Source organism: Mus caroli, unplaced genomic scaffold (assembly GCF_978045245.1).
Source record: "Mus caroli unplaced genomic scaffold, Mus_caroli_1 scaffold_5, whole genome shotgun sequence".
Taxonomy (NCBI): domain Eukaryota; kingdom Metazoa; phylum Chordata; class Mammalia; order Rodentia; family Muridae; genus Mus; species Mus caroli.
Window position 1 is genome coordinate 34,022,909 of NW_028227260.1, and position 27,474 is coordinate 34,050,382.

General features: G+C 40.6%; 1 non-coding gene across 1 annotated transcript; it reads left to right on the plus strand.

Moving 5' to 3' along the window:
• The first annotated feature begins 18,170 nt into the window (after nucleotides 1–18,170).
• On the plus strand, nucleotides 18,171–18,242 carry Trnaa-agc (transfer RNA alanine (anticodon AGC)). Its single transcript has one exon. It is a non-coding gene; the product is annotated as a tRNA-Ala (tRNA).
• The last annotated feature ends 9,232 nt before the right edge of the window (nucleotides 18,243–27,474 follow it).

Sequence of the window (27,474 nt, forward strand, 5' to 3'; positions counted from 1 at the left end):
TCCTCTTGGAAGATTTTACCTTTGATGAGTATGAAGTGCCCCTCCTTGTCTTTTTTGAATACCATGGGTTGGAAGTCGATTTTATTAGATATTAGAATGGCTACTCCAGCTTGTTTCTTCAGACCATTGCTTGGAAAATTGTTTTCCAGCCTTTCACTCTGTGGTAGTGTGTATCTTTTTCCCTGAGATAGGTTTCCTGTAAGCAGCAAGATGTTGGGTCCTGTTTGTGTAGTCAGTCTATTAGTCTATGTCTTTTATTGGGGAGTTGAGTCCATTGATATTAAGAGATATTAAGGAAAAGTAATTGTTGCTTCCTATATTTGTTGTTGTTAAAGTTGGCATTCGGTTCTTGTGGCTGTCTTATTTTAGGTTTGTTGAGGGATTACCTTCTTGCTTTTTCTAGGACGTGGTTTCCATCCTTGTATTGGTTTTTTTCTGTTATTCCTTTGAAGGGCTGGATTCGTGGAAAGATAATGTGTGAATCTGGTTCTTTCCTGGAATACTTTTGTTTCTCCATCTAAGGTTATTGAAATTTTGGCTGGTTAGACTATCCTGGGTTGGCATTTGTGTTCTCTTAGTTTCTGTATAACATCTGTCCAAGCTCTTCTGGCTTTCATAGTCTCTGGTGAAAAATCTGGTGTAATTCTGATAGGCTTGCCTTTATATGTTACTTGACCCTTTTCCCTTACTGCTTTGAATATTCTATTTTTATTTAGAGCATTTGTTGTTCTGATTATTATGTGTCAGTAGGAATTTCTTTTCTGGTCCAGTCTATTTGGAGTTCTGTAGGCTTCTTGTATGTTCATGGGCATCTCTTTCTTTAGATTTGGGAAGTTTTATTCTATAATTTTGTTGAAGATATTTGCTGGCCCTTTAAGTTGAAAATCTTCATTCTCATCTTCTCCTATTATCCGTAGGTTTGGTCTTCTCATTGTGTCCTGGATTTCCTGGATGTTTTGAGTTAGGATGTTTTTGCGTTTTGTATTTTCTTTGATGGTTGTGCCTATGTGCTCTATGGAATCTTCTGCACCTGATACTCTCCCTTCCATCTCTTGTATTCTGTTGCTGATGCTTCCATCTATGGTTGCAGATTTCTTTCCTAGTGTTTCTATCTCCAGCTTTGCCTCAATTTGGGTTTTCTTTATGGTGTCTACTTCCCTTTTTAGATCTAGTATGATTTTTTTCATTTCTATCACCTGTTTGGATGTGTGTTCCTGTTCTTCTTTAAGGACTTGTAACACTTTAGCAGTGTTCCTCTATATTTCTTTAAGTGAGTTATTAAAATTCCTCTTGATGTTCTCTACCATCATCATGAGATATTTACCTGAGGGTACCCAAAGGTTCATTTTATCCCCTCCCCCTTTCTATTATGACAGATAGTATCTAGTTTTACTCTATGTCCCTGGACTATCTGGTCTCTGGACTTGGAAACCAAAGCAGTGTCAGGTGTAGGTGCCATCTGTTGGAGTGGGCCTTATGTCACTTCAGATGTTGGTTGTTGACTCCCATAGGACTATGTCACAGATGCCCTAGCATATTTTGCAGGCAAGGCCACAATGTCGATCCAAGCATCTGTGGCTGGACTGATGTTTGCATTTCTCTATTGGTGGCTTGCAGAGTATTTTCTGTACCTAAAACCTTCATGGTGCCTGACAACCTACAGGCAAGTTCTGGGAAAGAAAGAAAAGAACCCCTGGCAATTAATCCTTTACTTAGAATGCTTGGGAAACACATCTGAGTGCCAGAGAATTCAGTTCAAGTACAATACTATATTCTCTACAAAATGCCCCTGAATAATCAGACACCATATTATCTATGAAGGAGCACTGTATACACAGTTTGAATTGCTCACTTTACCCTGAGCAGTGATGAAGTGAGTTGTTGAGTACTAGATCTGTGGTGATCCACAAACGGAACTTCTCTATTACACCCTTGAAGCTTCTACTCACACCAGAGATACATGAACTTGGGGATATTTGCTACTCTGTAAAACATCAGCCATATTCACTAAAATGTAAGAATTTAGTTTTGCTCCCACCTTGTGGCTTTCATGAGAACTGCATCAGTGTGAGTCAGGCCTGATGGACTATGGAGGGGAGGGAGAGAACATAGGCTGGGAACTGGAGTTGATGGGACCTTCCTTAACTCTTCAGTTTGGGAGATCTTTCACCTGAGTATATTCTGATTGCATATAAAAATTTATGTCTCAGACATATCCACTATACACCCGAGATTGGAACCCAATCCTGGCCTAAGGTGAATATAAAGTATAGACTTGATGAAATAATAGAAGCTACTATGAGTCTAAGCAGGAACACACAAATGCAGGCAACACACTCAACACACAGAAGCAAATCCACTTTTGCACATAACTCATTTGCTTCATGAATCTGAACACAACCAATACTGCCACTGTTTATAGAAAATACATACATATACAAACTCTAGGAAGTGTGTGTGTGTGTGTGTGTGTGTGTGTGTGTGTGTGTGTACGCACGTTGCATGTGGCAAGAGGCAGAAGAGTGCCTCCATTTTTGCACCCCAGGTGCCATTTGCCTTAGACGAGGTTTGTCGCTGGCCTGGAACACCCCAGGTAGGTTAGGCTGGCTGCTTAGGGAGCCTCATTAATTTGGGTCTCTACATTCACAGGCAAGCATGTGCCATTCTTTTCTTCCTGGGGAAGGAACTGAGGTCCTCCTGCTCATTAGGTATTCATTTTACTGATTGGGCCACACCCCTGCCTTATTCTTTCATCAACCAGAGAACAAGTATTTTTATACTTCCTACCTGGATACAAAATTTCAAACAACACTCAGAAGCACATATGACCATAAGTAAGCTGATATCAGTCACTGGCCTGAATTCTACCCCTAGCTCAAAGGAATGCCTGCACTGGAATGACCTGACAATGAGCTTTCTGTCGCACATAATTGTATAAGTTGTGTCACATGGATAATTTTCAGCACATCTTGCATTCTGTGGTGATAAAATCACTATTCAACTTAGTATATGCTAATTTTTAATGTGTGTGGTACCACAGGGTACTTTCTCACATAGGTCCTCATCTGCACAGAACATGTGCCTCTGGTCAGAAGGAAGGGAAGACAAAGGAACTGACTTATCTATCATGTCCCACGTGATCTTGTCACTAGTGATCTGGTAACATACTTACAGGACTCCACGTGACACCTGTTCTTGTCTGGAGCTGATGTGGATGGTGAGTCCACAGATTTCTCTCAGGTTACACTAGGAGGTAGAGAAAGGGAAAACAAGAATGTGGAAGAGATCATGAATCTCACATGAAGAGCAAGGAAGGTGAAGCCTGTCTACATTCAGTTAAGTGTAAGCTCTACACATGTCTCCTCTTTGTGCATCTCACAGACCCTTGACACACACACACACAGATACACACCCAACACACAGACACATTTTTGTAAATATAAAGATATACAGTGATAACTTCACTAAATTTTTGTGTTCATTTGTGCATTTTTGTGTATGTTTGTGTGTATGTGTGTGTGTGTGTGTGTGCTTGTGTGTTTAGAGTCATTCAAAAGCCATAGCACAAGTGTGGATGTCAGAGGACAATTTTACTTTAGATTCAGGTCATGTGTGTGTACAGTATTTTTCTCTCTGTGTGTCTGTGTGTGTGCGTGTCCCTGTGCAAGTGTGTGTTTGTATGTATTTGTGTGTGTTTGAGTACAGGCATGCAAATGCTATAGCACAAATGTGGAGGTCAGAGGACACTTTTATTTAAGTTCAGCTCTCTACTCCAACTTTCTTAGAGGCAGGCATTCTCTTCTTTCTGATGCTGTAGTACACTGCATATACTGCATATTCCAGGCCATTTAGCACACAAGCTTTTAGCCACTTCTTATGCCTACATCTCCCATCCTGCTGGAGGAATCCTGAGACTACAGACCGCAAGGAACACATCTGGCTTTTTCCGTGATTTATAAGAACAGAACTCAGATTATAAATCATGCCTTCGAAGCAAGCACTTTTACTTGTGAAGACATCTGCAAGTTAAAAAGGCCATCTTCTCAGCTCCATAATCCTTTTAAAAATTCTAAATAAAAAATGTCTCCTTCTTCTTCCCCTTTCCTTTATTTATTTATTTTTTATATATTTTCTTTATATGCATTTCAAATGCTATCCAGAAAGTTCCCTATACCATCCCTCTGCCCTGCTCCCCTACCCGCCCACTCCTGCTTCTTGGTCCTGGCATTCCCCTGTACTGGGGCATATAAAGTTTGTAATACCAAGAGGCCTCTCTTCCCAGTGATGGCCAAATATGCCATCTTCTGCTCCATATGCAGCTAGAGCTACGAGCTCTGGGGGTACTGGTTAGTTCATACTGTTGTTCTACCTATAAGGTTGCAGACCCTTTCAGCTCCTTGGGTGCATTCTATAGCTTCTCCATTGGTGGCCCAGTATTCCATCTTATAGATGATAGTGAGCATCCACATCTGTATTTGCCAGGCATTGGCATAGCCTCATAAGAGACAGCTATAACAGGGTCCCTTCAACAAAATCTTTCTGGCATATGCAATAGTGTCTGGGTTTGGTGGCTGATTATGGGATGGAACTCTAGGTGGGGTAGTCTCTGGATAGTCCATCCTTTTGTCTTAGCTCCAAACGTTGTCTCTGTAACTCCTTTCATGGGTATTTTGTTCCCTATTCTAAGGAGGAATGAAGTATCCACCCATTGGTCTTCCCTTTTCTTGAATTTCTTGTGTTTTGGAAATTGTATCTTGCGTGTTCTATGTTTCTGGGCTAATATCCAGTTATCAGTGAGTGCATATCTCATGACTCCTTTTGTGATTGGGTTACCTCACTAAGGATAATATCCTCCAGATACATCCATTTGTCCAAGAATTTCATAAATCCTTTGTTTTAAATAGCTGATTAGTACTCCATTGTGTAAATGTACCACATATTCTGTATCCATTCTTCTGTTGAGAGACATCTGGGTTCTTTCCAGCTTCTGGCTATATAAATAAGGCTGCTATGAGCATAGTGGAGCATGTGTTCTTATTACCAGTTGTAACATCTTCTGGATATATGCCCGGGGGGGTGGGGTATTGCTGTATCATACCGTAGAATTATGTCCAATTTTCTGAGGAACTGCCATACTGACTTCCAGAGTGGTTGTACAAGCTTGCAATCCAAATAGCAGTGGAGGAGTTTTCTTTTTCTTCACATCCTCACCAATATCTGCTGTTACGAGAATTTTTGATCTTAGCCCTTCTGACTGGTATGAGGTAGAATCTCAGGGTTGTTTTGATTTGCATTTCACTGCTGATTAGTGATGTTGAACATTTTTTCAGGTGCTTCTCAGCCATATGGTATTCCTCAGGTGAGAATTCTTTGTTTAGCTCTGAACCCCATTTTTAATGGGGTTATTTGAATTTCTGGAGTCCAGATTCATGAGCTCTTTGTATATATTGGATATTACCCCTTTCTCTACACAAAGGATAAACGGACTGAGAAAGAAATTAGGGAAACAACACCCTTGAAAATAGTCACAAATAATATAATATACCTTGGTGTGACTCTTACTAAGGAAGTGAAATATATGTATGACAAGAACTTCAAGTCTCTGAAGAAAGAAATTGAAGATCTCAGAAGATGGAAAGATCTCCCATGCTCATGGGTTGGCAGGATTAATAGAGTAAAAATGGCTATCCTGCCGAAAGCAATCTATAGATTCAATGCATTCCCCATCAAAATTCTAACTCAATTCTTACTGAGATAGAAAGGGCAATTGGCAAATTCATCTGGAAAAATAAAAAAAAGAAACCTAGAATAGCAAAAACTCTTCTCAAGGATAAAAGAACCTCTGGTGGAATCACCATGCCTGACATTAAGCTGTACTACAGAGCAATTGTGATAAAAACTGCATGGTATTGGTACAGTGACAGACAGGAAGATCAGTGGAATAGAATTGAAGACCCAGAAATGAATCCACACAGCTATGGTCACTTGAACTTTAACAAGGGAGCTAAAACCATCTAGTACAAAAAAGACAGCATTTTCAACAAATGGTGCTGGCACAACTGGCGGTTATCATGTAGAAGGATGCACATTGTTCCATTCTTATCTCCTTGTACAAAGCTCAAGTCTAAGTGGATCAAAGACCTCCACATAAGATAAGAGACAGTGAAACTTATAGAGGAGAAAGTAGGAAAAGCCTCAAAGATATGGGCACAAGGGAAAAATTCCTAAACAGAACAGCAATGGCTTGCACTGTAAGATCAAGAATTGAAAATGGGACCTCATAAAATTGCAATGCTTCTGTAAGGCAAAAGACACTGTCAACAAGTCAAAAAGGTCACCATCAGGTTGGGAATGGATTTTTACCCCTTTCTTTTTTTTTTTTTTTCAGATACCAGTGAAAAACCTGAGCCTGCCTGTTCTGACACTCTGGAATTTTCCTTCCTATCATGAAGGGCGTCAGACTGCTCTCATCTACCTCCAGCACAGCTACTTACTGACCCATTTGGTGCACCTTCCTGCTTGCTTGGACCCTACCTCCAACGGGATGGCTTTTCCTGTTCCTCTTATCCCTCTCTTCCCTCCTTCCTGACAGCAAACATAGTTTACACTTGTCTACTTAATGAGCTCTTCTTTACAAAATGATAGGGTACTCTTAAGATGAAAAGAAAACCAAGTTAACCACTATATATAACAAGAGACAATATAAATATAAAAGTGGAAATGAGTGTGTAAGAAGAATATACCCCAAGTATGGTATGTGGCTATACTGACCTCAACCACCAGGAGGCAGAGGCTGGAAGATCACAAAATGTCCAAGGTCAGCCTGGTCTCCATATGGAGTTCTGGGCCAGTTAGAAGAAGATTTAAAAGAAAACCAAACCACAGAAGGATACACACTAAAGGAAGAGATAAAGCATACACAAGTGTGTTGGCTGGTTCTGTGTCACCTTAATACAAGGTAGAGTCATCAGAGAGGGCAGAGCCTCAACTGAGAACATGCCTCCCTAAGAACATTGTGTAGGCAAGCCTGTAGAGCATTTGCTTAATGAGTGACTGATGGAAGGTGGTCCTGCCTTCTATAGAAAAACGGACTGACCATGTGGTTTTTGTCTTTGAGTTTGTTTATATACTGGATTACGTTGATGGATTTCCGTATATTGAACCATCCCTGCATCCCTGGGATGAAACCTACTTGGTCAGGATGGATGATTGTTTTGATGTGTTCTTGGATTCGGTTAGCAAGAACTTTATTGAGGATTTTTGCATCAATATTCATAAGGGATATTGGTCTGAAGTTTTCTATCTTTGTTGGGTCTTTTTGTGGTTTAGGTATCAGAGTAATTGTGGCTTCATAGACCTGGAGGGCATCATCTTGAGTGAAGTAACACAATCACAAAAGATCTCACACAATATGTATTCATTGATAAGTGGATATTAGCCCAAAACTTAGGATACCCAAGATATAAGATACAATTTGATAAACACATGAAACTCAAGAAGAATGAAGACCAAAGTGTGGACATTGTGCACCTTCTTAGAATTGGGAACAAAACACCCAGGGAAGGAGTTACAGAGACAAAGTTCGTAGCTGTGATGAAAGGATGGACCATTTAGAGACTGCTGTATCCAGGGATCCGTCCCATAATCAGCTTCTAAACGCTGACACCATTGCATACACTAGTAAGATCTTGCTGAAAGGACCCAAATATAGCTGTCTCTTGTGAGACGATGCCGGGGCCTAGCAAACACAGGAGTGGATGTTCACAGTCAGCTATTGGATGTATCACAGGGCTCCCAATGGAGAAGCTAGAGAAAGTACCCAAGGAGCTAAAGGGATCTGCAACCCTATTGTTGGAACAACATGATGTACTAACCAGAACCCTGGAGCTCTTGTCTCTAGCTGCATATGTATCGAAAGATGGCCTAGTCGGCCATCAATGGAAAGAGAGGCCCATTGGACTTGCAAACTTTATATGCCCCAATATAGGGGAAAGCCAGGGCCAAAAGAATGGGAATGGGTGGGTAGGGAAGTGGGGGGCGCTATGGGGGACTTTTGGGATAGTATTGGAAATGTAATTGAGGAAAATATGTAATAAAAATATTAAAAAAAAAATAAAAAAAAATAAAACTAAAAAAAAAAAAAAAAAAAAAAAAGAAAAACGGACTGAGCAAGCCATGTGATTCAGCCAGTGAGCTGCTCCCCTCTATGGCTTCTGCATCAGCTCCTGTCCCCAGGTTCCTGCTGTGTGTGATTTCCTGCCCACACTTCCTTGGATGAAGAACAGTGATGTGGAAGTCTAAGACAAATAAAACCTTTCCTTCCCAACTTGCTTTTGGCCACTGTGTTTTTATCACAGCAGCAGAAACTCTATATAAGGAAAAACCCGAGGGATATGGAAAGAATAATCATCTTATACACAAATAAATGTAGCAGAAGGCCTACCCTTTCAAGAAGCTCAGTGAAAAAACACAGTCGGTAAGTTAAACTCTCCCATGTTTTCTCTCATTTATTGAATCAAGTACTATATGTGCATTGTGAGTGTGGCTGTGTTTGTGCCTATTTATGTGTGCATGTGTGTGTGTGTATATGGCTCTGTGTGTGTGTGTGTGTGTGTGTGTGTGTGTGTGTGTGTGTGTGTGTGTGTGTGTGCAGGGCATGAATCCAGAAAAATGGCTCATAAACAAAAGAATAGAAGGTTTGAGGAGGATGAAAACAGAGAGGTCAATAAAATATGTGACATGAGCTGGAGAGATGGCTCAGTGGTTAAGAATAATGACTGTTCTTCCAAAGGTCCTGAGTTCAAATTCCAGCAACCACGTGGTTGCTCAAAAATATCTGTAATGTGATCTGTTGCACTCTTCTGGAGTGTCTGAAGACAGCTGTAGTGTACTCATATAAAATATATAAAAAATTCTCAAAAGAATGGGACATGAAAGCAGAAAGTACATCTACTTGTGGAAGAACACACAACAGAATTAAAGAGATAAGTCTAAATTTTTTGAATAAATCAGATATAGTATGAACCCAAAGAAATCTTTGAAAAGATATGGATGACGTAGTCAAACTCCAGAAAATGGAATCAAAGAAAAACATATTGAAATCATATTGAAAGCAGCACTCTGGTTTTTGTAGAAGAAACACACACAAACAAACACACATGACAATCAATTTATTTCAAGAAGTCACATAGTCTACAGAATGTGGCACAGTAGTTGTTGAGATAAAACAGATATCGAACTTTTTTTTTGCTTTTCTGTATTCCATTATTTTTTTATTTTTTAAAATATTTTTATTACATCTTTTCCTCAATTACATTTCCAATGCTATCCCAAAAGTCCCTCATACCCTCCTCCCCACTTCCCTACCCACCTACTCCCCCTTTTTGGCCCTGGGGTTCCCCTGTACTGGGGCATATAAAGTTTGCTTGTCCAGTGGGCCTCTCTTTCCACTGATGGCCGGCTAGGCCATCTTTTGATACATATGCAGCTAGAGTCAAGAGCTCCGGGGTACTGGTTAGTTCATATTGTTGTTCCACCAATAGGGTTGCAGATCCCTTTAGCTCCTTGGGTACTTTCTCTAGCTCCTCCATTGGGGGCCCTGTGATCCATCCACTAGCTGACTGTGAGCATCCACTTCTGTGTTTGCCAGGCCCCGATATCGAACTTTTCTATGTGTAGATAAATTGTTCTGTAGGATTATAATGGGATAAAAAGACACAATCACAAGGAATACCTGTTTGCTAATATGGCACATACTGGTAAACAGGACTAAAGGAAGTTCACAAAAAGGAGGCAAGTGTATAGAGGGAAAAGAGAAACATTTGGAAGATAGTACCAAATAAAGAAAGAAGGAAAAGGATAAACAATCTGCAAATATTATTTCCTCTTTGTATCAATGTGTGTGGTGCTTGGGAAAGAAGTTTCAGTGATTTTATATACTGTGCTGTATGGTGATGTGATTGGTATAATGTGGTATGGTGTGCTGTGGTGTGTGGTGTTGTGTTCAATGTGAGTTGGTGTGTTGTGTTATAGTGTGCTGTGATATGCAGGGGTGTGATGTGCTGTGCTGTGGAGTGTTACGGTGTAATGTGGTATGATATGATGTAATGTGGTATGGTGTGCTTTGCTGTGGTGTTGTGTGGTGTGATGTGATGTGACGTGTTGTGGCCATCAATAGATGTAGAGTAACTTTGTTGAAGGCTCATGTAATCCTCTAAACCTACAGATTATATGAATTGGAGACTTTACTATTATGCTGGGTATTGGAGATTTAATCAAATAATTTGGCTCAATCAGGAATTTGTGTGTCAAAAAATTACAGGTCCTTGTCTCCAGTTGGGTTTTAATATAGATGCCAGCGACCAATGGATGGAGATGGGTCATCACCCTTAGTGTTGCCAGGGATAGAAGGAAGCAGGAGGGAGAAGAAAGGAATTAACATGACTTAGGGGGAAAAGAGAAAGATGGATGGATGGACATAGGAGGTTCAGGAGATAAAGTCAACCAGCCATGTATAATTTTGGGTGTCAACTGGCTACTTCCCTGATTGGGCCGGGGCAGCAAGGGAAGGTTAGGAGTGTCAAGACTTTGAAGTAGCCAGGTCAATTTCAAATTAACTAGTGTGTGTGTTCGTGTGTGTGTGTGTGTGTGTGTGTGTTGCTTTAGCATTTTCAAAAGTTCCCTGAGGAAGTGACTGGAAGAGCTACCCTCCTGGGGCATGAGCCTGGATAGCACAAACTCACCTCTCCATGGGAGGATTGTGAAAGAACAATAGTGATGATGACACTGGAAAGACCTGGGAATGCATCACACATACACTACATGTGAGGACCACTAATCGAACACCTATGAGTTTTGGAAATCATGATATAATAAAATTAATCTGAAGTGCCCTGGCCCCTCCATCTGTTTGAGATGGCAGGGTGTTTTTACACATGGAATTCACACTGAACCTCAAAAGTCTGCAGATGAACATAAGGAGGGATATGGTTAACTTATTGAGTAGATAACTATGGTGGAAGGTAACTAACCTGCATCCACATTTCTTTTCACTGTCTCTGTCTGGGAGACTCTACAAGATGCTGCATTCTTCTCAATGAGCTCCTGCTTCTGGGATGCAGAGATCAAACCCTTCTCTGTCACACTGGATGGTAGTACACAGGGAAATAAACACTTGAAATAGAGGAAACCAGGAGGAAAAAGCATCTCAAACCCAGAGGAGGGAATGATGGTGTCCTGTTGGAGCAGACTACATCAGTGGAAGGTATCCACAATGCCTTCCTCTTCCTAGCTCATCACACAAACCTGAACATACACAGCAATGGCAGGGAATGAAACACAGAGTGGAAATGAGACCTTTTCCTTTCCTGGTACCCTCCCTGTCTGTGTCCTATACACAGGCTCAGAATGCAACTTTCAGAACCAGGAAATTCTCCAGAGTCATCTGATGAAGATGGAATGAATTTCATTGCTAAATACTAGGACAAAGTCAGCATCAAACCATAGAATGGCAATATGAGAGGATAACTGTGTGATGTGGGGAAATGGGTGCTTTGAATTACCTAGGAAAGAGATCAGGAGTCATAGATACAAGCATCCCCAATAGAATACAAGAGATAGAAGAGAGAAATTCTAGTATCTTCCTTAATATCTTTCTTCACACATTCAAAGTTTCATTGTAGAGGATATTTCCCTTTTTGGTTATGTATATTCTAAATATTTTATTTTATTTGAGAATCTGGGAAGAGGAGCATGCCCATGACCCCTTTCTCAGCATGCTTGTTACTCATAGGTATTAAGACTGGTAAATTTTGTAAGTCAATTCGCTATCACAACACATTGTTGAAAAACAGAAAAAAATAGTATTAAATTGGATCGTTACCTTTATCCTTTTAACAACCTTGCCCCATATTACCTTGTATGTTCCAAAACATTTTGCGTTTCTATACAGACTTTTACTGAGTTTTGATGCTTCCTATTGAAGTGTGGAAACTTGTCAAACAAATAGTTTAATAAAAGCTTGTACAATGTCACACATTAAAAAAAGACTAGATATTCATTATCTGTCACTAGCTCTACAGGTGCCTGGAGACTTAAGAAACATAACTAAGTTGCCACTGAAATTTTTATTATAAATAAACCCAGTCAATATTTTATTTTCTGTCCTTGCACCTAAAATTAATTGTCACTTCTGTTTTACAACCTTTCTTAATTGTTTTACTACCCTGGGAATGTGTTCAAAGCTGTAAATAATTGCTTTGTATCTCTGAATCAATTAACTTGTGACAAGTGGAGACTGACAGAGTTCTCATTGCAGTTTTAATATCAGAAAGGATTTTAATATCAATTCTGTTATAAAGTCACAAAATCTACACCAGGAAGTCTGCATATATATTATAGCTTTCAGGTTTCTCTTGTTATGGGACCTCTGAGTGTGTGAATAGGTGGGTTTCTAATTCTTGTGCCTACACTTGGGGTCTTCTCTTCTGTTGTCTTGTCCATTTTCTATGTGGTAGTTTTGTTTTATCTTATTTTAAGTTACTTTTGGTATGTTTTGATGCATATCATAGAAGCCTGTGCTTTTGTAATGAGAGACAGGAAGGCAGTGGATCCAGATGAGAGGGACTATGGAGTGGATCTGAGAGGAGTACAGCGAGTGGAAGCCTAAATTAGGATCTTTTAGGGGAGGAAAAGTGAATTTATTTTTAATAAAAGGGGAAATTTAAGGAAATCCTCCAGAGTGAAATATAAAGCAAAAAAAAAAAAATCATGACTCACAGAGATATACTGACACATATTTTCTTAGCACTATGTTGTTTGAGTATCAGCAATTATCCACCACTGCCTAAGCACTTGGTTCCCTTTGTCAATGAATGGCCTGCTACTCCTTAACCCTTCCCCACACTTGACCTTTGGTCCCCTCTCTCCTTCCCTCTCCTTTTGTTTCTGTCTTCACTTTTTTAGTTGCTCTCACTCTCCCTTACTACCTAAACATCTCTGCCAGTACTTGTTGTCTTTCTTCCAAGTCACTGAATCTTATTTGTATTGCATTCTTTGTAGCATTTCTAAAATGGGTGAAGTTGAGCAGTGTCTTTAGGCTGCCTACTTTCTCCCTACCTATTTAATATAGTACTAGAAGACCTAGCCAGAGCAATTAGACAACAAAAGGAGATCAAAGGAATACAAATTGGAAAGGAAGAAGTTAAAATATCACTATTTGCAGATGATATTATGGTATATGTAAGTGACCCCTAAATTTATAAGAGAGAACTCCTAAACGTGATAAACAGCTTCAGTGAAGTATCTGGATACTAAATTAACTCAAAGAAATCATTGCCCTTTCTCTACACAAAGAATAAACAGGCTGAGAAAGAAGTTAGGGAAACAACACTCTTCACAATAGTCACAAATAATATAAGATACCTTGGTGTGACTCTAACTAAGCAAGTGAAAGATCTGTGTGATAAGAACTACAAATCTCTGAAGAAAGAAATCAAAGAAGATCTCAGATGTAGAGATCTTCCATTCTCATGGATTGGCAGGATTAATATAGTAAAAATGGGTATCTTGCCAAAAGCAATCTACAGATTCAATGCAATCCCCATCAAAATTCCAACCTAATTATTCACTGAGTTAGAAAGGGCAATTTGCAAATTCATCTTAAATAATAAAAAGCCTAGGGTATAAAAAGTATTCTCAATAATAAAAGTACCTCTGATGGGATCACCATCTCTAACCTCAAGCTGTACTACAGAGCAATTGTGACAAAATCTGCATGGTACTGGTCCAGCTATAGACAGGTAGATCAATGGAATATAGTTGAAGACCCAGAATTGAACCCACACACCTATGGTCACTTAATCTTTGACAAAGGTGCTAAAACCATCCAGTGGAAAAAAGAGAATTTTCAACAAATAGTACTGGCTCAACTGGCAGCTATCATGTAGAAGAATGTGCTTTAATCCATTGTTATCTCCTTGTACAAATTCAAGTCTAAGTGGATCAAGGAAGTCCACATAAAACCAGACAAAGTGAAAGTCATAGAAGAGAAAGTGGGGAAAAGCCTTGAAAATATGGATACAGGGGAAAGATTCCTGAACAAAACAGCAATGGCTTGTGCAGTAAGATCAAGAATTGACAAATGGGACCTCATAAAATTGCAAAGCTTTTGTAAGGCAAAAGACACTTTCAATAAGACAAAAAGGCCACCAAGAGATTGGGAAGGGATCTTTAACAATCCAAAATCCAATAGGGGACTAATATTCAATAAATACAAAGAACTCAAGTAGCTGACTCCAGAAAACCAAATAACCCTATTTCAAAAATGAGGTACAGAGCTAAGCAAAGAATCCTCAACTGAGGAATACTGAATGGCTATGAAGCACTTGAAAAAATGTTCAACATCCTTAATCATCAGGGAAATGCAAATCAAAACAACCCTGAGATTCCACCTCACACCATTCAGAATGGCTAAAATCAAAAACTCAGGTGACAGCAGATGTTGGTGAGGACGTGGAGAAAGAGGAAGAGGATGTGGAAAAAGAGGAACCCTCCTCAACTGCTGGTGGGATTGCAAGCTTTTATAACCACTCTGGAAATCAGTTTGGCAGTATCTCAGAAAATTCGACATAGTACTACTGAAAGTTTCAGCAGCACCACTCCTGGGCATATACCCAGAAGATGCTCCAAATTGTAATAAGGACTCATGCTCCATTATGTTCATAGCAGCCTTATCTATAATAGCTAGAATCTGGAAAGAATCCAGATATCCCTCAACAGAGGAATGGATACAGAAAATGTGGTACCTTTACACAATGGAGTACTACTCAGATATTAAAAACACTGAATTTATGAAATTCTTAGGCAAATGGAGGATATCATCCTGAGTGATATAATCCTATCACAAAAGAAGACACATGATATGCATTCACTGCTTAGTAGATATTAGCCCAAAACTTAGAATAACCAAGATACAATTTACAAAACAAATGAAACTCAAGAAAAAGGAAGACCAAAGTGTGGATACTTCATTTCTTCTTAGAAAGCTGAACAAAATTCCCATGGAAGGACCTACAGAGACAAAGCCTGGAGCTGAGACTGAAGAAGGATCATTCAGAGACTGCACCACCCGGGGATCCATCCCATAAACAATCATCAAACCCAGACACTATTGCATATACCAACAAGATTTTGCTGACAGGACCCTGATATAGATGTCTCCAGTGAGGCTATGCCAGTGCCTGGCAAATACAGAAGTGTATGTTCACAGTCACTTATTGGATGGAACACAGGGTCCCCAATGAAGGAGCTAAAGAAAGTTCCCAAGGAGCTGAAGGGGTCTGCAACCTTATAGGAGAAACAACAATATGACTAACTAGTATTCCCAGAGCTCATGTCTCTAGCAGCATATGTAGCCGAGGATACACTTGTAGACCATCAGTGTGAGGAGAGGCCCTTGGTCTTGTGAAGACTCTAGGCCACAGTATAGTGGAAAACCAGGGCCAGGAAGTGGGAGTGGGTAGGTGGGACGTAGGGTGAGGGTGAGGGTATAGGGGATGTTTGGAGAGGAAACTAGGAAAGGGGATAACATTTGAAATGTAAATTAAGAAAACATCTAATTAAAAACATATGTATCAAAAGATGGCCTAGTCGGCCATCACTGGAAAGAGAGGCCCATTGGACAGGCAAACTTTATATGCCCCAGTACAGGAGAACACCAGGGCCAAAAAAATGGGAATGGGTGGGTTGGGAAGTGGGGATGAGGGTATGGGGGACTTTTGGGATAGCATTGGAAATGTAATTGAGGAAAATACTTAATAAAAAATATTTTAAAAAAACCATGAGGTTGATTCTGCTATCTCAGTTCCTTCTCTACCTATACCACTCTTAGTTATATACCCAAAAGACACCCCATCATACCACAGGACAGGTGCTCCACCATGTCCATAGCAGCCTTATTTGTAATAGCCAAAATCTGGAAACAACCCAGATGTCCCTCAAACAAAGAATGGATGTAGAAAATGTGGTTATTTTACACAAGGGAATACTATAAAGGATTTTTTTAAACAAAGGACATTATGAATTTGTCAGACACATGGGTGGAACTAGAAAATATCATTGTGAATGAGGTAACTCAGACCCCAGAGTACTTGCATGGTAAGTACTCACTGATAAGTGGATATTAGCCAAAGACAACAGAATACCTAAGTTATAGCCTATGGACATATAGGTTGTACATATCCTATAGTAACATGCAGAAAGGCCAAGTAAAGAGGCTTTAATCTCACTTATAAGGGGGAAGATAATGATCACATAGGCAGAGGGAGGGAAGAACCTGAATGGGAGAAGAGAGGGAGAGGGGAAAGGAGGAACAGGGTCAGATATGCGAGGGGACAGGAGAGAAGCCCAGACAGCCAAGAGAATGAATTGAAATATGCAGCCTCTGGTAGTGGAAATTAGGGGCACCTCCATATACCCAGGAGGTATGAGACTCTGGACTCTTTGAAGGTGACCTTAGGCAAAATGTCCAGCAATGGTGAGAGGGAACTCAAAGTGTCCAACTCCCATAGAAAGACGGGGTTAAAAATACACTGTCAAAAACCCTGATCCCCAAACTGTTTCTGTCTAAAAATCTGTGAGAAGAAAATGGAGAAGAGATTGAAGAAAAGGCGTCCAGTGACCAGCCCAACTTGGGATCCATTTCATTGGTGTTTGGATGGAGAACCAAGGCCTGACTCTATTACTGATGCTATGGTGTGCTTACATGCAGGAGCCTGACAAGGTTGTCCTCTGAGAGGCTCTATGAACAGCAGACTGAGGCACTGGCAGATACTTATACTCAACCATTGGATCCAACCTATGGTTGAAATCCAGGAAGGACTGAAAAAGTTTAAAGAGAGAGGGACCCCATAGGAAGACCAGCAGACTCAACGAACCCTGATCCTCAGGGAGCTCGCAGAGACTGAGACACCAACCAGGAGCATACAGGGCCAATGTGAGGCCCCTGACTCATATACAGCAGATGTCTGCCTGGTCTGGCATCAGTGGGAGAAAATGTGCTTAAATTTGATAGATTTGAGTCCTCAGAGAAGGGAGAGGAAGGGGGGGGGCTCTCTTAGGCAAGAGGGAGGAGGAATGGGATAAGGAACTGTGGGAGGTGGATTGACGGTGGGCCATGACTGGAATGTAAATAAATAAAATAACATAAAAATGAGAATAATTTTAAAAAAGGAAAAACGACTGAGCATAGACAGCCACACTGGAGAATAAAGAACTGTTGATGCTGGTTGGGATGTAAACTTTCTGGACATGGTTCAATGCAGGGATCCCCAGTCTCCATAAGAGAATAAGAGGGTGTTTGCAGCTATGATGCCTGTCACAGTCTAGGCTAGTGTACCACTTGTTAATCTCCTTTCTGTGATGTCCTTTTGTGGCACTGCGATATCCAACCAGATCACTTTAATGCGTTAGCATAATACTGCACTCTGGATGTTAGATTCAACTGCCACCTATCAGGGCATCCAAATGCACAGCCTGTGAACATAGTAGTGAGAGAAACCGCTTCACTCCAGTTCTTAAAACTAGGGGTGGGCAAAAGACTGTCTCCTTCAGGGGCAGGATCAAGGCACCTCTGTATGCTTGTCCCCTTAACACTATCTGATATTCAAGGTTTATACTTCCTCGGTACCTTTATAAATGTAAATATTTGCTGAAGAAATAATTTTATCCTGCATTCCAGCACCGTGGGGTCTGGATCTCAGAGAGCTCCTCCTGGTAGGCAGCCCTGAAGGGAGGCTCACAGGGCTAAAGGCAGCCCCAGCCTCACTGTACCAACCTTGCAATTCCATCTACCCAACCTCTAACGCCACCTTGGCCTGACCTTCCTAACCCTGCAGATACACATTATAATAAATTTGACATAACACCCTTAATTCATAGTAAGTCTGTGATGTTTTCCAGAGCACAACATTTCTTGTTATTGATTTTTCTTAATTTCCGTTGAAAATAGATGTTTTTCTCATAGTATAAATAATCTAAACATCCCATCAAAATACTAAACTTGAAGTGAGAAATCATACGCAAAGATGTGATGTGAATCCTTTCAGGCTCTATAAATGCTGTTAAGTTCATTGTATCTTGATATAGGCTATAATCACCCCAGTATCATAGCCGGGGATGTAGCTCAGTGGTAGAGCATATGCTTAGCATGTATGGGATCCCGGGTTCGATTCCCGGCATCTCCCAAGCTTCCCTTTACTTCCGGGTCTCATGCTACTTAGAGCCTCACACTGAGGATAATAAAAGGGCTCATCTATGAGCATGACAACAATGTTCCTCTATAAATTTGAGGATATTTCCATGGAGACCTCCATGGTTTGGTGAGTCCAGCCTGGTCATGCCTCAAACAAGTTTTTTTTTTTTTTTTTTTTTTTTTTTTTTTTTTTTTTTGGTTTTTTGAGACAGGTTTTCTCTGTATAGCCCTGGCTGTCCTGGAACTCACTTTGTAGACCAGGCTGGCCTCGAACTCAGAAATCCGCCTGCCTCTGCATCCAGAGTGCTGCGATTAAAGGCGTGTGCCACCACCACCCGGTGTTGTTTGTTTGTTTGTTTGTTTGTTTGTTTGTTTGTTTGTTTGTTTTTTAAATGATTTCACCTTCATTAATTCACCAAGTTTGGTTTTTATTTGGTTTCTTGTCTGGGAAATATATATACTATTACCCAGTGACAGAGATTTACCTTTGTACATTCTGTTAGAAATTCTCTAACCTTACATTTGTATACAATGATCTGTATATGATACCTAGATTTTAACTTATGTTTGTTTTTTAAATATTTATTAGTTTATTTTATGTGCGTGCTCTATCTTCATGTACACCACTATGCCAGAAGAGTGAACCAGATCCCCAAACAGAAGGGGTAAACCACCAAGTGGTTGCTGGGAATTGAACTCAGGACCTCTGAGAAGAGCATGCAGTACTCTTAACCACTGAGCCATCCTCCAACCCACAATATAGATTTGTAGGTATGCATATATGCTTACATTAGTACTGTTCTCTGACACATAATCCTTACTGCACAAGTTTGATTTGAACATGGGATACACAGAGAAATGTTGGGTACAAGTTGGCAGTTTTCTGTACATGTGTGAGTGTCAGTATGACTATTGATTTCTGTCTTTCCTGACTTGTCAACCTTGATTTCAATACCATTCTGGCTCAGACATCTTAGGTCTTTATGGAGATCTCTCTTTATGCAATCTTCTTCTGTGATGTTGCTCTGTTCCTTGCTTGACTTTCTCTATCCATTTATCTATAAAGTTTGTAATTAGACAGCCAAGTAAAATGAACATTAGAGCACTTATTCATGTTACATGGAATATGTAGGAACTCCTTTGAAAGAATAGATATCATAGCAATAATGAACACTCAGACCCATGAACAGATACATTCTGAAATTATGTATGTAGTAACTCAGCAATGTTTTGAGCCTTTCTAATGTATAGGCAATATAGGTATATGCACCCAGATTGTTCACAAATAGTGGACACTTTTTCATTCAAGTATTCCTGGTATTATTTTTAAACTACAAGTACTATGTGTGGCCTTCTCTGTGATGCGAATATTCAACTTTCTGTGAACTGTCAGAAACCAAATGTCAATGATACTCATGAATGATCGGCATGGATTACTCGATGATGGAGACTTTACTTGATTGATGTTCATTGCACTTTGCCCCTACTTCCTTAAGAGCATGTAGAGGCTACTGAGTCTACTGAAGGAAATGAGGGACATGTCCCAGAGACGAGTCCAAAGGCTATTTCTCTAGACTCACCCTAAAAGAACATGACTGAGTAACTTTCAACATCCTGTGTATAACAGTCATTGGTGAACTTGTTACAGGATGTGGTTTGACTTTTTGGCCCCTCAACCAACACCTTATTGGATACCAGGGAGCTAGAGTAGAGAGAGGGAGACCCATTGTGTGTGTGGGAACAGGGATTCCTAGAAAGAAGCTGGGTCTGCAAAGACTGATCACCTGATTGGAACTTCAGTGGTGTGGATATAATGGAATGTTGCAGTCCTAACTACAGTTTATGTGTGCTTTCTTTAGCTCAGAAGAACCCCTTCCCTGGCCCCTCTGTGTTGGAATCACCTAGCATCTTGTCACTGTCAGATAAAGTTGGACCAGTCCTACTGGCACATTTTTTTTCTTTTATTTGCACATAATATTATCTTAACAAAACCACAGTTCTCTACCAAACCAAAGAGGACAAATTTCATCAGATAGCAGCTAATGCCAACAGCATAGTTTTGGCATGCTTAATACTTGCATCAATGTATACAAGAAGTGATTGATTTGTAGCTTATTTGCTCTGTGACACTAAGTACTTCATCAAACTGCTTCCATATTGTACCATGGAATTTGTAATAACCTACATCTGTCTCACTCATATTTTCTCCCTCATATTTGACTCCATAATATACTTTTCCTTTGAGCTGAGAGCTGTGTATTGCATCAGCATTTGAAGCTGAATGTCACAATTAGGTCTGCAGAAATGACAAGTATTTTTCCTGAGGGTACCCCAAGATTCATTTTATCCACTCCACTTTCGGAAATGACCAATAGTATCTAGTTTTACTTTAGGTCCCTGGGCTATCTAGTCTCTGGTCTTGGTCACCAAAGCAGTGTCAGGTGTAGGTCCCATCTGTTGGAGTGGGCCTTATGTCACTTCAGATGTTGGTTGTTGCTCCACAGGACTATGCCATAGATGCCCTGGCATATTTTGCAGGCAGGACCACAATGTAGATCCAAGCCTCTCTGGCTGGAGTGATGTTTGCATTTCTCTATTGGTGGCTTGAAGAGTACTTTTCTGTACCTAAAACCTTCATCCTGCCTGACAACCTAGAGGCAAGTTGTGGGAAAGAGAGAAAAGAACCCCTGGCATTTAATCCTTTACTTAGAATGTTTGGGAAATGCATCTGAGTGCCAGAGAATTCAGTCCAAGTATCAATACTATATTCTTTACAAAATGTCCCTGAATAATCAGACACCATATTCTCTATGAAGGAGCACTGTTTACACAGTTTTAATTGCTCACTTTTGCCTGGGCAGCGATGAAGTGAGTTGTTGAGTACTAGGTCTGTGGTGATCCACAAACGGAACTTCTCTAGTACACCCTTGAAGCTTCCAAACACGCCAGAGATACATTAACTTGGGGATATTTGCTACTCTGTAAAACATCAGCCCTATTCACTAAAATGCAAGAATTTAGTTTTGCTCCATCCTCCTGGCTTTCATGAGAACTGCATCAGTGTGAGTCAGGCCTGATGGACTATGGAGGGGAGGGAGAGAACATAGGCTGGGAACTGGACATGATGGGACCTTCCTTAACTCTTCAGTTTGGGAGATCTTTCACCTAAGTATATTCTGATTGCATATAAAAATTCATGTCTGATGCATATCTAATATCCACCCAATATTGGAACCCAATCCTGTTCTTAGGTGAATATATAGACTTGATGAAATTATAGAAGCTACTATGAGTCTAAGCAGAAACACACACATGCAGGCAACACACTCAACACACAGAAGCAAATCCACTTGTGCACATAATTCTTTGCTCCATGAATCTGAATACAATCAATTCTGCCACTGTTTATAGAAAATATATACATGTACAAACTCTAGGAAATGTGTGTGTGTGTGTGTGTGTGTGTGTGTGCTGGCTGCCTAGCGATTCCCAGGAATCTGGGTCTCTACATTCACAGGCAAGCATGTGCCATTCTTTTCTTCCTGGGGAAGGAACTGAGGTTCTCCTGCTCACTAGGTATTCATTTTACTGAATGAGCCACACCCCTGCCTTATTCTTTCATCAACCAGAGAACAAGTTCTTTTTTTTGTTGTTGTTGTTTTGTTTTTTTACACTTCCTACCTGGATACAAAATTTCAAACAACACTCACAAGCACATATGGCCATAAGTAAGCTGATATCAGTCACTGGCCTGAATTCTACCCCTAGCTCAAAGGACTGCCTGTACTGGAATGCCCCGACAATGAGCTTTCTGTCACACATAATTGTATAAGTTGTGTCACATGGATAATTTTCAGCACATCTTGCATTCTGTGGTGATAAAATCACTCTCCCATTTAGTATATGCTAATTTTTAATGTGTGTGGTACCACAGGGTACTGTCTCACATAGGCCCACATCTGCACAGAACATCTGCCTCTGGTCAGAAGGAAGGGAAGACAAAGGAACTGACTTATCTATCATGACACACGTGATCTTGTCACTAGTGCTCTGGTAACATGCTGACAGGACTCCACGTGACACCTGTTCTTGTCTGGAGCTGATGTGGATGGCGAGTCCACAGAATTCTCTCAGTTTTCACTAGGAGGCAGAGAAAGGGAAGCAGGAACATGGAAGAGTGCATGAATCTCACATAAAGAACAGGGAAGGTGAAACCTGTCTACATTCAGTTAAGTGCAAGTTCTACGCATGTCTCCTCTTTGTGCATCTCACAGACCCTTGACACACACACAGATACACAGCCAACACACAGACACATTTTTGTAAATATAAAGATATACAGTGATAACTTCACTAAAATTTTGTGTTCATGTGTGCATTTTTGTGTATGTTTGTGTGTGTGTGTATGTGTGTGTGTGTGTGCTTTTATGTTTAGAATCATTCAATAGCCATAGCACAAGTGTGGATGTCAGAGGACATGTTACTTTAGATTCAGGTCATGTGTGTGTACCGTATTTTTCTCTCTCTGTTTCTGTGTGTGTGTGTGAGTGCCTGTACGAGTGTGTGCTTGTATGTATTTGTGTGTGTTTGTATGTATTTGTGTGTGTTTGAGTACAGGCTTGCAAATGCTATAGCACAAATGTGGAGGTCAGAGGACACTTTTATTTAAGTTCAGCTCTCTACTCCAACATTCTTAGAGGCAGGCATTCTCTTCTTTCTACTAGTGTAGTATACTGCATATTCCAGGCCATTTGGCATACAAGCTTTTAGTCAGTTCTTATGCCTACATCTCCCATCCTGCTGGAGGAATCCTGAGACTGCAGACTACAAGGACCACATCTGGCTTTTCCCCTGTTTTAAAAGAACTGAACTAATATCATAAATCATGCCTTTGAAGCAAGCACTTTTACTTGAGAAGACATCTGCAAGTTTAAAAGGCCATCTTCTCAGCTCCATAATCCTTTTAAAAATTCTAAATCAAAAGTGTCTCCTTCTTCTTCCCCTTTCCTTTATTTATTATTTTTATATATTTTCTTTATATGCATTTCAAATGCTATCCCGAAAGTTCCCTATACCCTCCCTCTGCCCTGCTCCCCTACCCTCCCACTCTTTGCCCTGGTATTCCCCTGTACTGGGGCATATAAAGTTTGCAATGCCAAGAGGCCTCTCTTTCCAGTGATGGCCAAATATGCCATCTTCTGCTACATATGCAGCTAGAGCTACGAGCTCTGGGGGTACTGGTTAGTTCATACTGTTGTTCCACCTATAGGGTTGACGACTCTTTCAGCTCCTTGGGTGCATTCTATAGCTTCTCCATTGGAGGCCCAGTGTTCCATCTTATAGATGATTGTGAGCATTCACTTCTGTATTTGCCAGGCACTGGCATAGCCTCATAGGAGACAGCTATAACAGGGTCCCTTCAACAAAATCTTTCTGGCATATGCAATAGTGTCTGGGTTTGGTGGCTGATTATGGGATGGATTCGTGGGTGGGGTCGTCTCTGGATAATCCATTCTTTCGTCTTAGCTCCAAACTTTGTCTCTGTAACTCCTTTCATGGATATTTTGTTTCCCTATTCTAAGGAGGAATGAAGTATCCACATGTTGGTCTTCCCTTTTCTGGAATTTCTTGTGTTTTGAACATTGTATCTTGGGTGCTTTATGTTTCTGGGCTAATATCTACTTATCAGTGAGTGCATATCATTTGAGTTCTTCCGGTAGAATTATGTCCAATTTTCTGAGGGACTGCCAGACTGAATTCCAGAGTGGTTGTACAAGCTTGCAATCCCACCTACAATCGAGGGAGGAGTGTTCCTCTTTCTACACATCCTCTTCAGCATCTGCTGTCACCTGGAATTTTGATATTAGCCCTTCTGACTGGTGTGAGGTGGAATCTCAGGGTTGTTTTGATTTGCATTTCCCTGATGATTAAGGATGTTGAGCATTTTTTTCAGGTGCTTTTCAGCCATTCGGTATTGCTCAGTTGAGAATTCTTTGTTTAGTTATGATCCCCATTTTTTATGGGGTTATTTGAATTTCTGGAGTCCAGATTCATGAGATCTTTATATATATTGGATATTACCCCTTTCTCTACACAAAGGATAAACAGGCTGAGAAAGAAATTAGGGAAACAACACCCTTCAAAATAGTCACAAATAGTATAAAATACCTTAGTGTGACTGCAACTAGTGAAGTGAAAGATCTGTATGACAAGAACTTCAAGTCTCTGAAGAAAGAAATTGAAGAAGATCTCAGAAGATGGAAATATCTCCCATGCTCATGGGTCTACAGGATTAATATAGTAAAAATGGCTATGCTGCCGAAAGCAATCTACAGATTCAATGCAATCCCCATCAAAATTCCAACTCAATTCTTCACTGAGATAGAAAGGGCAATTGGTGATCCCATCCTAAATCAGATAGGGCAGTAATATCCAATATATATAAAGAACTCAAGAAGGTGGACTCCAGAAAATCAAATAACCCCATTAAAAAATGGGGCTCAGAGCTAAACAAAGAATTCTCACCTGAGGAATACTGAATGGCTGAGAAGCTCCTGAAAAAATGTTCAACATCCTTAATCATCAGGGAAATGCAAATCAAAACAACCCTGAGATTCCACCTCACACCACTCAAGATGACTAAGATCAAAAATTCAGGTGACAGCAGATGCTGGCAAGAATGTGGAGAAAGAGGAACACTCCTCGATTGTTGGTGGGATTGCAAGCTTGTACAACCACTCTGGAAATCAGTCTGGTGGTTCCTCAGAAAACTGGACATAGTACTACCAGAGGATCCTGCAATACCTCTCCTGGGCATATATCCAGAAGATGTCCCAACCGGTAAGAACACATGCTCCACTATATTCATAGCAGACTTATTTATAACAGCCAGAAGCTGGAAATAACCCAGATGCCCCTCAATGGAGGAATGGATACAGAAAATGTGGTATATTTACACAATGGAGTATGATTCAGCTATTAAAAAGAATGAATTTATGAAATTCCTAGGCATATGGATGGACTTGAGGGCATCATCCTGAGTAAGGTAACCCAATCACAAAAGAACTCAAATGATATGTACTCACTGATAAGTGGATAGTAGCACAGAAACTTAGAATACCCAAGATATAAGTTACAATTTGAAAAACACATGAAAATAAAGAAGAATGAAGACCAACTTGTGGACACTTTGCCCCTTCTTAGAATTGGGAAAAAAACACCCATGGAAGGAGTTGCAGAGACAAAATTTGGAGCTGAGACAAAAGGATGGACCATCTAAAGACTGCCATATCCAGGGATCCATCCCATAATCACCTTCCAAATGCTGACAACATTGCATACACCAGCAAGATTTTGCTGAAAGTACCCAGATAGAGCTGTCTCTTGTGAGACTATGCCGGAGCCTAGCAAACACATAAGTGGATGCTCACAGTCAGCTATTGGATGGATCACAGGGCCCCCAATGGAGGAGCTATAGAAAATACCCAAGGAGCTAAAGGGATCTGCAACCCCATTGATGGTGCAAACTTTATATGCTTCAGTACAGGGGAACGCCAGGGCCAAGAAGTGGGAGTGGGTGGTTGGGAGAGTGGGTGGGGGAGTGTATGGGGGACTTTTGGGATAGCATTGGAAATGTAAATGAAATAAATACCAATAAAAAAACCAAATATATAAAAAGTAAAAAAGTAAAAAAATAGGGGGGGCAATTGGCAAATTCATCTGGAAAAATAAAAAAACCTAGAATAGTAAAATCTATTCTCAACAATAAAAGAATCTCTGGTTGAATCACCATGCCTGACATTAAGCTGTACTACAGAGCAATTGTGAAAAAAACTGCATGGTACTAGTACAGTGACAGACAGGTAGATCAGTGGAATAGAATTGAAGACCCAGAAATGAACCCACAAACCTATGGTCACTTGATCTTTCACAAGGGAGCTAAAAACATCCAGTGGAAAAAAAACAGCATTTTCAACAAATGGTGCTGGCACAACTGGCGGTTATCATGTAGAAGGATGCGAATTGTTCCATTCTTATCTCCTTGTACAAAGCTAAAGTCTAAGTGGATCAAAGACCTCCACATAAGACCAGAGACACTGAAATTAATAGAGGAGAAAGTAGGGGGGGGAAATGCCTCGAAGATATGGGCACAGGGGAAAAATTCGTAAATAGAACAGCAATGGTTTGCGCTGTAAGGTCAAGAATTGACAAATGGGACATCATGAAACTGCAAAGCTTCTGTAAGGCAAAAGATGCTGTCAACAAGACAAAAAGGCCACCATCAGATTGGGAACGGATTTTTTTTACCCCTTTCTTTTTTTCAGATACCAGTGAAAAACCTGAGCCTGCCTGTTCTGACACTCTGGAATTCTCCTTCCTATTATGAAGGGCTTCAGACTGCCCTCATCTACCTCCAGCACAGCTACTTCCTGACCCATTTGGTGCAACTTCCTGCTTGCTTGGACCCTAACTCCAACGGGATGGCTTTCTCTGTTTCTCTTATCCCTCTCTTATATGTAGCAGAGGATGGCCTAGTTGGCCATCAATGGGAGGAGAGGCCCTTGGTATTGCAAAGATCATATGCCCCAGTACAAGGGAATGCCAGGGGCAGGAAGCAGGAGTGGATGGGTTGGGGAGCATGGTGGGGGGAAGGTATAGGGGACTTTCAGGATAGTATTTATAGGTGAATGAAGAAAATATCTAATAAAAAAAGAAAAAAGGAACAAAGGACAACAAAGGAAAAGAGAACAACAACAACAACAACAACAACAACAAAATAGTGAAGGAAGATAAAATCTTCTAGCCAGCTGCATATGTAAAAAAATCATCTGACACATCTATAAAGGAAAATGCTATACTACTGTTTAGAATTTTCCACTTAATTACCACCTCTCATAGCTGTTTCACACAGAGAATACTGGGATCAGAGAGTGCACAGTATATTCTGTCCTATCTCACCCTCCTCATTCCGCTCCCCTGTAATGGCTCCAGTGCACCCCAGTACCAAGCAGCTCTCCCCGAGGAAGAGTAATGTTCCCAAGTCCGTCTCCTGCTGCACGCAACACACTGGCCATAAATCCAGAAGTGGGAGTGAGCCTAAGTGGGTCCGGGTTCCCTGCATCTGTCTTCCCACCCTCAGGAGGATCCAATTGCTCACCTCTGAAAACGAATAAGCTTGGCTACAGAGAATGCAACTTGTATTTAAATACTTTTATCTGTGTTTG